Genomic DNA, 11,411 nt, shown 5'->3' on the forward strand with positions numbered 1-11,411 from the left:
GCTGACAGCCCTTTTTCCCTGACCCTTAAGATTAGATATATGGGGTCCTATAGTAGCCCCTGGAGGCTGCTGAGAGGCAGAGAGGCCAAAATAAGGAAAGTGAGAGGTACAGACCCCATGTGGGGGTTAAAAAACCCCCAGATGAAACCAGCATTTTACTCGCTGCATACAGAATGGCTCTGGGGTTGAGTGTCAAAGAGATTTTCTCGTCACATGTCTCTTCAGAGATCGATTAATCTGAGGCGAGTTATGCCATCTACATTACAATCAGGCTGGAAAACAGTCCGCTTGCCACAGACAGATGTCTGGGATCAAGCAACTCAAAGACTCAGGATGCAGGACAGTGACTGTCCGTTCGCCGCCGTCACTCATTCTACACAATAAACACATTTGTCACTTTAAATGCTATAAACAAACGCAGCCACACTTTGTGTTTGCAGTGTGTAAGTCAACATTCCCAGTGTGAATGTAAGCTTCTCACTTGTAAAGCGGCTCAGCCCCCGTGCCAACTTTTCCCATGCCTCCTTGAGAAAAGCTTGTATCAAAGTCAGTGTGTCTGGTTGCAGCAATTGCGCAAAGGGATCAAACAGCAATCAGTTTCCATGAGCTTATGTATCCCCGCGCCTCTAGCAAACTTGAAATAATACCCTCACAAAGCAATCACACAGTGACCTGCTTCCCCCCAGTCTGACTCGGTGCTTCAGGCAAACGTGAAAGAGGAAGCAATCATAGCAAACAGTCACACAGCTAGGTCTCCGCTGAGCTGGGCTCTCTTAATGCTGAACTAATACTTTAGGCCATTAGTGGAACTATTTAATTAAACTTTCCACCACCTATTTAATTGCTCCCAGCGTCAATATGCCTGCAATAAACTGACAACAGCACGTTGTTTAATCATGCCAGTCTGACAGTTATCTAATTACCATGCCAATATTTCTGGTCCCCAATCCAGAAATGGTCAGGAACAAGAATGTAATGTTATTATGTCATGTTCAGTGTTGTTTCTTTAAATCTGGAGTAAAGTGTTAATATCTTTGTGCTTTTCCTGCAATGACATCAGGAAGCGCTAACATGGCTAAATGGCTGCGTTCAGCTATTTACTATATATACACTATGCTAAAGATCGTGGGCAAAAAGAATAACCAGAGCAGCCACTGTATAAAGAATAAAAACTGTTTAGAGAGGTGGTCACGGGGAAGCAGAGCACCATGCAGCAAGGGTCAGCTGGAGTCATACCATGGAGGTAATGGTTATTTTGTACTGACATTATCAGATGTTTTCCTCACAAGCAGGCAAACACATGCTTTGCTGCATGCTGTGCAAATAGTTTTTTACCCATCATTGAGGAGTCGGGGGGCGGGGGGGTCTGGCTGCACAGAAGCCCATGAGCAAATAGATCCATTTCTAATTTGATTTATGAGTACAAAAAAAAATGTTTGTTGTCTCAGTTGCCATTTTCAAGCCTTATTTGATACAACAAGACAGTTGCTACCCACATAGCAAAATTGGTATGGCCTGGATCTGGCCCACACACAGTGTACATGGGTATGTACACATGGCCACACATACCACAAAGAAAGAATCCACACATGGGCCAGCACAGGACCACCAGTGTGTCTGCAACTGGCTTTGTGCGTCTGCAACTGGCTTTGTGCTGGCCCAATGTGTGGACTACCTCTGGCAAACCTGATCTGGACCACCAAAGGGCCGTCATTCTTTGTGGTGTGTGGGCCATGTGTAAGTGGTGTGGAGCCACGGGCCAGTTGCAGACACACTGCTGGCCCAGAACAGTTTCAGCTCTGGCCCCAGATGTCAGCCTAATCTGTACCTTAATCAAGTCATGTAATAACAACATGTGCCAGAACATGCAAAACAGTGCAAAAGTAACATGACGAAACTCGGTTCAGACAGTGAATAGACTGATTCTTTTATAGCACTTTTCTGTTCTCCCAGATTACTCAAAGTGCTCTATACAACATGCCACATTCTCCCAATCACACATTTTCTCTATACCAAGCGCGTCCTAACTACATTCACACTCTTGACATGCAGACTGGAGGAGCCAGGGATCGAACCACTACCCTTCTGATCAGCAGGTGACCTGCTCTACCCCCTGAGCTACAACCACCCGGTGGAAAAGATGAGTAAACCGTCACTAGGTTTTGGATAAAATGTACACGTACAAACCTGTCAAACCTGCATTTGAAACGTTGGCTACCATAGCAGTGTAATATTGCAACATGGCATTTGGGTCTTCTAACTAAAATAGGAACATAAATAGTGCCATCATCGCCAGACCTGGCCCACATCTGGTTGACATACACCCTGCCATGACACCGGTCAGTCAGAAGTGCCAGCTTGATGCCAGATCCAGGGAGGACCTGTTTTCTATGACCCTGGGCCACATAAACCAAACCACAATAGTGCCATCTATGCCAGGCCTGGCCCATATCTCGATGACATACGTCTTACCATGTCAGAAGTCAGCCAGCAGTGCCGGCTTGACACCAGATCCGGGCAGGACCTCCTTGCTATGTGGGTACATCCACATACATTTTCTAAAATTGCCTCTGTGTCAAGTGAGTTTCTTATTCCAAGTTAAACTGAAGCAGCACCTTGCTCTAATAGCAAACAGCATGCATTACTGAGTTTATTAATTGAATTCCTACTGTGACATTTCAGAATATTGCTTTTGTCACCATTTGCCATGTGTTTGATGTTTTTATTTATATATCTCCATTTGTTTTACCTTTTATTAGAGTTTATTTAAAACCTAATTGCATTTTTTAAATGTTTAAATTAAAGAATGTGAACTGCTCTTCACAAACCTCATTAAAAACAGACTAGTTTGAATATTTACTCACATTAGAAAAATCATTCTCAGAGACAATTTATAGATACCGTGTTGTAAACTGTATGTTGTCCAAAGATTAAAAATTAATCCAAGCAAACAATTTGCTGGGAATGAGTCATGATTCCTAAATTTGCATGTGCTTGTTTTTCTAAATCCATTGCTGTTACTGTTACTGTTTCCATTGCTGTGGTTGGAAACAAAGCATTGGTTTTATCCCCAGAGACCCTATAATGGATTTTCAATGCATCAATGGGACATAAAACAACTATGCGCTAAAATGTTTCCCAGAACTTCTCTGTTCCCATCCATTTGTATTATCATGATGGCACGAGCACCACCTCAGTTGCAACAGGTCAGTGAGCCTAATGAGCTGAATCATGTAAACAATAAAATGCAATTATACAACAAGGCAGCTGCTTTCACACAAAAACACAATCATGCACACAAACCTGTTTGTTTGAGCTACAATCTGTTTTTAAGGGATTCCATTTATTCCACTATGAGCTGCGCTAATGAACATCCAGACAGCTACTACACTGACCAGCTACAAAAAGTTTTTTCTCTCTTTGTCACTTATCTCGTCATGAATGTTTCAACTTACTCCCTGTTTTGCTTGGTTAAATTAGATAAAGACTGATCAACCTATAAGCTAAATATAACGTTTTAGCCACAGGCTAGCTAAATTAGCTTTGCCTCAACCTGTTCAGTTCTTTAAAAGCTTTAAAGAGCTGGTTTAGTAGTTTAGTTTGGTAAAAGTAATTTAAATCCCTAAATGTGCCCATAGTAATAGCATTTTTTAAAATTAAAACTACTAAAAACACATTGTCTAAATAGGTATAATAGTTCATCAAGCTAATAGTGGCCACGTAATAGCAGTGTTGCCAACTTAGCGACTTTGTCGCTATATTTAGCGAGTTTTCAGACCCCTTTAACGATTTTTTTTCTAGAAAGCGACTAGCGACAAATCTGGCGACTTTTTCTGGTGTTACTGGAGACTTATTTATGATGACTTTTTTACGTGAAAACACGTATCGCTCTTACTCTCCACAAGTAGCAGGTGCTGCCATGGGCACCTCACCCCTGCCAAAGCGCTCACAGTTGGAGGATAGTCCTCCCCCAGCTGCTATCAGGGCAGGAGATGTTCATACGCGTCCAAACTGCAAATGAATCGCGCATGAGCACTGACTGTAACGCAGTCAGTTCTTCTTTTACTGTTATGCTGTTTTGTGGATCTCAAGGTTTAAAACTATTAATAAACACACACACACACACACACACACACACACACACACACACAAAGTAACTCCACCAGAGTGCCAATTTCAGGTCACTTTTGTCGGTCCAAGCCCGGATAAAGGAGCAGGATTGGAATTGTGACATTAAAAAACAATAATTGCTAAAAGAAATTTAATTTGTAGTTCTAAATAAATTCTAAATGCGTTTAGGACGTTTTTTACTCACTTTATGTCTCTTCCACGATGTTATTTCTCTCTCCAACAATGTAGGTTACAATTACATTAGCATGACCAGTTATGCAAATTAGACGATGACATCATTTAGCGACTTCTAGCGACTTTTAGGACAGCCAATAGCGATTTTCCTTACTGAGGAGTTGGTAACACTGCGTAATAGTGAAAACATGCTAGCAGAGTAGCTGGAAGCAGGGAAAAAGCAGGCCTTGCTTTGTTCAAAGGGTTCACAGCAAAACCTCCAAGCATGACCTTTAAAAGGGGATCATTATTCACCTTGCCAGCTCCAGTTTTTATACTAGGGCTCTACTACAGTTGCTTTATATGAATAACATTCCCAAATTATCCATATTTATCTTGAACAGCTCCTCAGCTAATCTCCTAGACAGCAAAACTTTATTCTGTGGGCTAAACAAAAAGGTTAAACAGCTTCTGTGCTCAAAAATAGATATGTGAGCCTGATGTGAGAGTCTTCGGGCAATTTCACATAGAAGGCACTGCACACTGAAACCCATGCTGAGGTGTGAAGTACAAATGCATGGCCAATAGAAATGAAAGAATGACAGGAAGTGGTTGCATATGTCGATCAGGCACAACATTATGGCTACTGCCCTGATATAAGGTAAGTAACACATACACACCCGGCCGTCCACATGATGTAAAAGAAAACATGATCGATCAGAGCAGGACAACTTCTTTCATTGCATCGTGGTCTAGTTCTGAAGCTCACGTTCCCGTTGTTTATTCTATTGGAACTGCTGACAGGGGTCAGCATGGGCAGCCTGACTGGCCTGCAGCTATCCAGCCGCATACACAACAAACTGTGATGCCCTGTGTATTCTGACTCATGTTTATCAGAACCACAATTCTTCAGCAATCTGAGCTCCAGTAGTTCATCTGTTGGATCGGACCACACGGGCCAACCAGCGCTGAGCCCTGGCCGTCTATGACCCTGTCGCTGGTTCACCACTGTTCCTTCCTACAGCCACTTTTGTTAGATACTGACCACTGCAGACTGGAAACATTTTTCCCACAAGAACTGCAGTTTTGGGGATGCTCTAATCCAGTTTTCTAGCCATCACAGTTTTGCTGCTCAGATCTTACACTTGCCCATTTTTCCTGCTTTTAACTCCTCAACTTGGAGGACAAAATGTTCACCTACTCCCTAATATATCCCACCCACTAACAGGTGCCATGATGAAGAGATAATCAGTTTTTTTCACTCCAATAGTGGTCATGATTTATGACTGATCAGTGTATATGGAAGGGCCCCTTGGTATCCTGTCTCTGTGACATCTTACAGATCCAAGAGTAGAAAAAAACTGTCTGAAAGCGATTGTTTAGATGAGTCTGAAGCCCACCCCTCTGACTCACAGGGATTACTTACAATACACTGACCTCATTATTTAGGTTGGATAAGTGTTCTCTTTAATATTCACTAGCCACATTTGTTACACTTTAATCTGTACAAAACCTAACATGTAAAAATTAAAGTTGTAATTTAACCAGGGCTAATTTACAAGTGCATTTCTTGGCTAACAGCAGTGGGGAAGTGCTGCTGTAACTGTAATGAGTCTGTCAGGTTGAGTATCTAACACAGTTTATCAGTTCATAAATAGGAGTTAATACATTTTCAAACACGTCCTACAAAGGAAACATACTCCCTGATTTAAATGTGGCCTCTGTCCCTTCAAAGTTGTCTTTTTTGTGCAGTGATGGAACCCCTCAGTGGTCTCTTCAACATTTTGATCTCTGCCTGGAACTCCTGTTCTGAACAATTTAAGGTTTGCATTTGTGATTCTACTAGATCCCTCCCACTGTGCCAACACACCAAAGAAAAGGCACACAGTTCAGCTCATTTTCACCAATTTTCCCTCTCAGATGCTTCAGGATGTTAGAAGTGTTTGACCCTCGGAGGAACCAATTTATGATGCAAACATGTTAATGTCACAATAAAATTACAAGCACGCTCTGGGTCACACTCTGAGCCTGGTGTGTCTACTTCATGTTTGGAGACTGCAGGCTGCTCTGCAGGAAACTGCTGTTTGGTTTGAAATCCAAAGCTCATCGCTGGTGATGATTCTGGACATTCAAGCATAGCAGGAATGCTGTGAGCACTGTATGACGGCAAGAGCTGACAACCTTGAAGGGAATAACATCTCAATTCATGGGAGCACTCACTCAAGTATTTGATCATGTCTCATAAAACTGAAATGATTTTTGATTTTTTTTTCATCAAATAACACACTATGTCAGAAAGTTTTTTAAAAACACTTGACTTGTTTTTCTGTTGCCTGTTTAATCCACTAAACGGTTCATTTCCTCTGCCAACATTTTGTTTTTATTGCTTTCTCTTTGTATCGCCCTCTGATACCATCCATGTCCAAGTCCTCATCATTAACAGGCCGGATCACCAAACTGTCCGCTGTAAGCAGCCCACTTAATCCTCTGATGGGAGTACTGGCTATCTTCCACAATCATCTCTCCGGGTTAATGTCTGTCGCAGGCTGGTGTGTGTGTGTGTATGTGTGTGTGCGTGTGTGCATGTGTGTGAGCCAGGATATTTGTCACACACAACCGACACTACTTAAATCTGAAGGCACTTTGTACTGTACACTCACACTCTGCCTGTGTCCTCCAGGGTAGGGGTGCCTCATTAGCCAAACAGGCATAAAACACTGCATGTCCAAATGGAGGTGTTTTATGCTGAATGCATACTAAACACGGTTACATAAGGAGCAACGATCAGTGTGACCCATAAAACATCCATTTTTTTAGGCATATAAATGTCATCTATACATCTGGTCAACGCATTCCACTGAAAGCCCGCATTCTCCTAAATCAGACTTAGTCATTTTAGGATAAAAGTACCTCATCAACAAATCCCAGCTCAGAGGAGTTTTACTTTCAAACGTACATAACACCACAGTACAGTACCTTACATTGTTTTTTGCAACTGTTTTTGAACACGTCTCTGTTTGTCTCGACCAAAAATATTGTGGTGTGCAGTTAAATTTGTGCTAAAATGCTGATTCCTGATGCTGTGTACTAAAATCCTGTACAGTGATGAGAATCCCAAACAAAACTATAAACTAACTGGTTTATTTTACACCTAAAGGCAGGAGGAGTTTTCTTTGAAAGAAGTAACCAATGCTTCCCATACCTAGACTTTATTGAGCCAGGTCACCTAAGAATAATAACACCCACCATAGAACATTTTTGTATATTTATGGCATTTTTGTCATTTAACGGGCAACAGTCCCCTTGCTTTTACTTTGAAAGGTCAGTCCCCACTAGCGAGCTAGCTGACAGGCTGACCTGGGTGCTTTTGTGGCAGTTATCATTCAGCTGTCTCACCAGAGGGTCTGTCCTTTCATGGTCAGACAGATTCCAATCATAGTTCTTGTTCTGCTCTTGAACTCTAAGCAGTGGATTTATTATTATGTAGTATTCAGAACATTATCATATATTAATTAATATTATAACATAATATAGACTAGAGATCTGCTGCAGTGAGCTGGCAGACTATCAGAATTAAAGCAAAAATTCAATCACGTAAGTCACATGACTGCTTCCACCCTGATTGTTGATCTGCCAGAGATCTTTTCATGTTAAAAGGGAGTCCTTCCTCTCCATTATTGCCAGGTGCTCACACACAGGGGATTGTTTGATTGCTGTAATATTGTAGTCTTCACCTTTAAAGGTGCAGTGTGTTAAATCTCACCACTAGATGTCAGTAAATTGCAGATTGCATTTCCAGAATTCTGTCCTCTTACCCTTCCCAGTTCAGTTGTATAATCTTAGTTACAGAGGCCAACAGCTCTGGCCTTCACTCATCTGTAGTGAGGGTATACTGTCAGTCCCACGTTCACCTCAGCTGTCAGTAGTGGGTGTCCGTGTCTATTTACTCTGGAGGAGTCTGTAAAATTTTGTGAAGTGGATCTAACCTTGTTGGACTTGGACACTAAAAAAACATCATATGATGTGAGAATGTAATCAAATCGTTTATCAGAGAGAAAGTGTGATTTTTAGCAGACTCAAGCCTAACATTAGCTGGCATAATTTTAGCTTTAGCCAGCTCACTGTCAGCTGTCCTGAGACAGACGGCTATTCTGCTGACAATGGAATAAATAAGATGTTTAGGGACATTTTAGTGTGTTAGAGCCCTGATGTCGGTGCAGGAGATGAGGTGTGAAGTGAGGAGGAAGAGCATGAGGTGGAAATGAGGGAGAAGAGAGGACAATGGTGGATGAGAAAGAGAGGATGAAAATATACATGTTATTTATAATCTTTAAATTAAAAATAACTTATAAGTTGTGCTACATATATGGCCACTTTCTAGTCACATACGTAAAATGCTATTAGGGGTCACGGTGATGTTCGTCTTGGCCACTAAATTTAAGATGGCAGGACAACATGATGGCTTCCACAAAACAGCACCTGCTCCTGTGTATTTTTAATTAATTTATTCTACATTTATGAGAACATATCTATTTGTATATCTATGAGCACAATATGTTTTCTATTAAATAACCTTTAAATATAAAGCACCTAAGGCTGGCTGTTGTTGTGAAGAAGTGATTTATAAGTAAAATTGAATTAAACTTAATCTCGGTTATCCTACTTTGATTAACCATAAAAGTGTCTTGAATTTTGTTATTTCTTAACCCACTGTCGCATATCTCCATCACAATATGAATGTGAGTAGAACAAAGGATACGCATGGATTATCCACAAGTCTGTGCAATCACACAGCTGATTAACGATGCGCCAGGTTACCACTGACTGTTCTCAGATGATGCTCTCACAAATGACAGCTTCTGCTCCCAAAATCCAACCATCACAAGCAACAAATAAGCAGTAATTTACGACTAGGGGCCATGCTGCTTTCACTAAATAACCATGGAATGACTAGAAAATATTGGTATAAGAGAAAAATAGTAGAAAATTTACATAAAAAGCAGAGACAGCTAGGAAAACAGGCTGAACAGATGCAAAATGTTGTCGCTCGCCCTGTCAAAAATCAGCTTCCGTTTTCATCATGTGGAGACTCGCTGGCAGGACCTCTTGTGGGCTCTGACCCGCAGCTTGAACTTTAGAATAAAATTATATGGAAAGTGGGTGACTCGATTGTTTATGCAGCACGAGTGGAAGGAAAGACTTGTAAATAAACGAATGAGAAAAAGTAAAGAACTTTTCCTCCTGCAGACAAAACTGAATTACAATTATGAGGCAAAATCAATTTGCAGTTTTTATGTCTTTTAGAAGGAAACGGTGAGGCATTCAAATTCATCCATTTATATCTAACTAGCTCCTATGCCAGCTGATTTAATTCATGAATAATTTCATCCTCAGAAAGTCCATTTGTCCTTGTCCCTCACTCTTTCTGTACAGCTGTACAACCTGCAGCCTCCCTGTGAGTCCTGATTGGAGGTGGCATTTTACTGGCACAATGAGAGCTGCCACTGCACTACGTGTCTCTGCTGGATCCAGCAAGACAGGCCCAGACGCTGCATGTCAGCTGTAATCCTCATTATGCTAATGAGCTTAGGAGCTATCATCACAGGTCAGATGGGAAAAGTAGCCCTAGCAGAGAGAGCGAGAGAGGAGATAATGGGAGTGGTGGAAGGTGCTGAACAAGTTGGAGTGTGTCAGAGAAACAACCTCTTTAACAGAGCAGACGGCAGCGGGAGGAGGGACAGCTTTAAACTCCTGGGATGCTACTCGGGAAAGGAAGCGAGAATGGAAGATACGGACGCAAAGGGACGTCTGCTTGTACCTGGAAGCATATAATCAGCTGTCTAGACACAAAGAATAAAGTTGAAATAAAAACGGCCAAACTCGGGAGCCCTCCTGCAACCGACGGACACATCCAGATGTTGGTCAGCGCAGCAGATGGGACCCGCTGGTCTAGAGCAGACGCATCTGGATGGCTTTCCCCTGCAACCTCTAGCCCAAATCCCTGAATATGTCCTAAAAATATCACGCAGCACATTAAAATCTTTGCACTCCATCTGACAAGTACGACACAACCACTTTCCACAATTCCCTGATATCATCTGCTGCCCAAACTTGCAAAAAAGCAGCTCGTGACGGCCACTTAACAACTGACCAGACATCAGAGTGCATGGATTCTTTTTGGACATGGCGTCCAAACAGATTTCTGATTGTCGCCTAAGCTTGATCCTCGCCCACCATCTTATCGCTCTAACAGCATCATCAGAATGTGGAGTGTTTGAGAGCGCCCGAGCCCACTCGCGTGCCCACTGATGGCTCCGCAACGCCCAGCGACGAGGTCTCGTACCAGCGGAGCCCATGTGCGCAGAGGTGAAGCGCTGCACTGCGCCAGCCTCCCACATCTGCACTTCCTTCGCGGTGCCAAAGGCAACAAAGTCCATACGTCCACCCGTGTGGCATTTGATCACATGGACTAAACGTCTAAAAGGGTGGAAAGTTTTGTTGGCAACAGTCCTTACCTCCTCCTTGTGTGAGTCACCGGTGCGTCGGAGCTCACCGGGGCAGCTCCGCGTAAACGTTTGGACACCCGCAGAGGACAGCGGCGGAAGCACCTGTTCAGTGAGAGAATCCAGCAAGACCAGCAGTTACCTCCGTCCTCCTCACACACACTGATTCAACATTTCTCCCGACTCCTGCCTGCTCCGCCTGTCCCTCGCCTCCGGTCTCCTCCCCTCACTCACTCACTCACTCACTCACCAGCGCGCATTTACGCAGTCTCAAAAAGACCTCGTCCCCCCACCCCCCGTTGGCAGCTGTGCCTCTTCATCATCCTGAAGTGAAAACACCCAACTCATCGCCACTTTATTTATTTATTTATTCATTTATTTATTTTTAAACTCGGTGCCTGCGTCGCTGTTTCTTGGCTGAGCCGCCGCGCAGAGCCAGCACCAGGTAACTCCAGACTCACCTGAAAGAAGGGATGGCGCGTCTGTAGGTGAAGCTGCTCCACAAGCTGCTCTGCTGCCCCCGCGTGGACTGAGGGAACTCTCGACATCCGCTTAAAATACGCAAAATACGTCAGAGTGGAAACGAGACTTTTATTTAAAAAAAAAAAAAAAAACTACACTTGT

At 42.8% G+C, this 11,411-nt stretch overlaps 1 protein-coding gene across 1 annotated transcript in view; it reads right to left on the minus strand.

Annotated features, from left to right (window-relative positions):
• The window catches only part of klhdc8b (kelch domain containing 8B), a 273,153-nt gene extending 262,159 nt beyond the window's left edge, over window positions 1–10,994 (minus strand). Inside the window, exon 1 of the mRNA XM_080898152.1 lies at window positions 10,800–10,994. The gene's annotated coding sequence lies outside the window, so the exon portion shown is untranslated. The remainder of the gene's footprint in view (window positions 1–10,799) is intronic.
• Between the last annotated feature and the right edge of the window lie 417 nt (window positions 10,995–11,411).

Source organism: Rhamphochromis sp. 'chilingali' (assembly GCF_963969265.1).
Source record: "Rhamphochromis sp. 'chilingali' genome assembly, chromosome: 12".
NCBI classification, from domain to species: Eukaryota; Metazoa; Chordata; class Actinopteri; order Cichliformes; family Cichlidae; genus Rhamphochromis; species Rhamphochromis sp. 'chilingali'.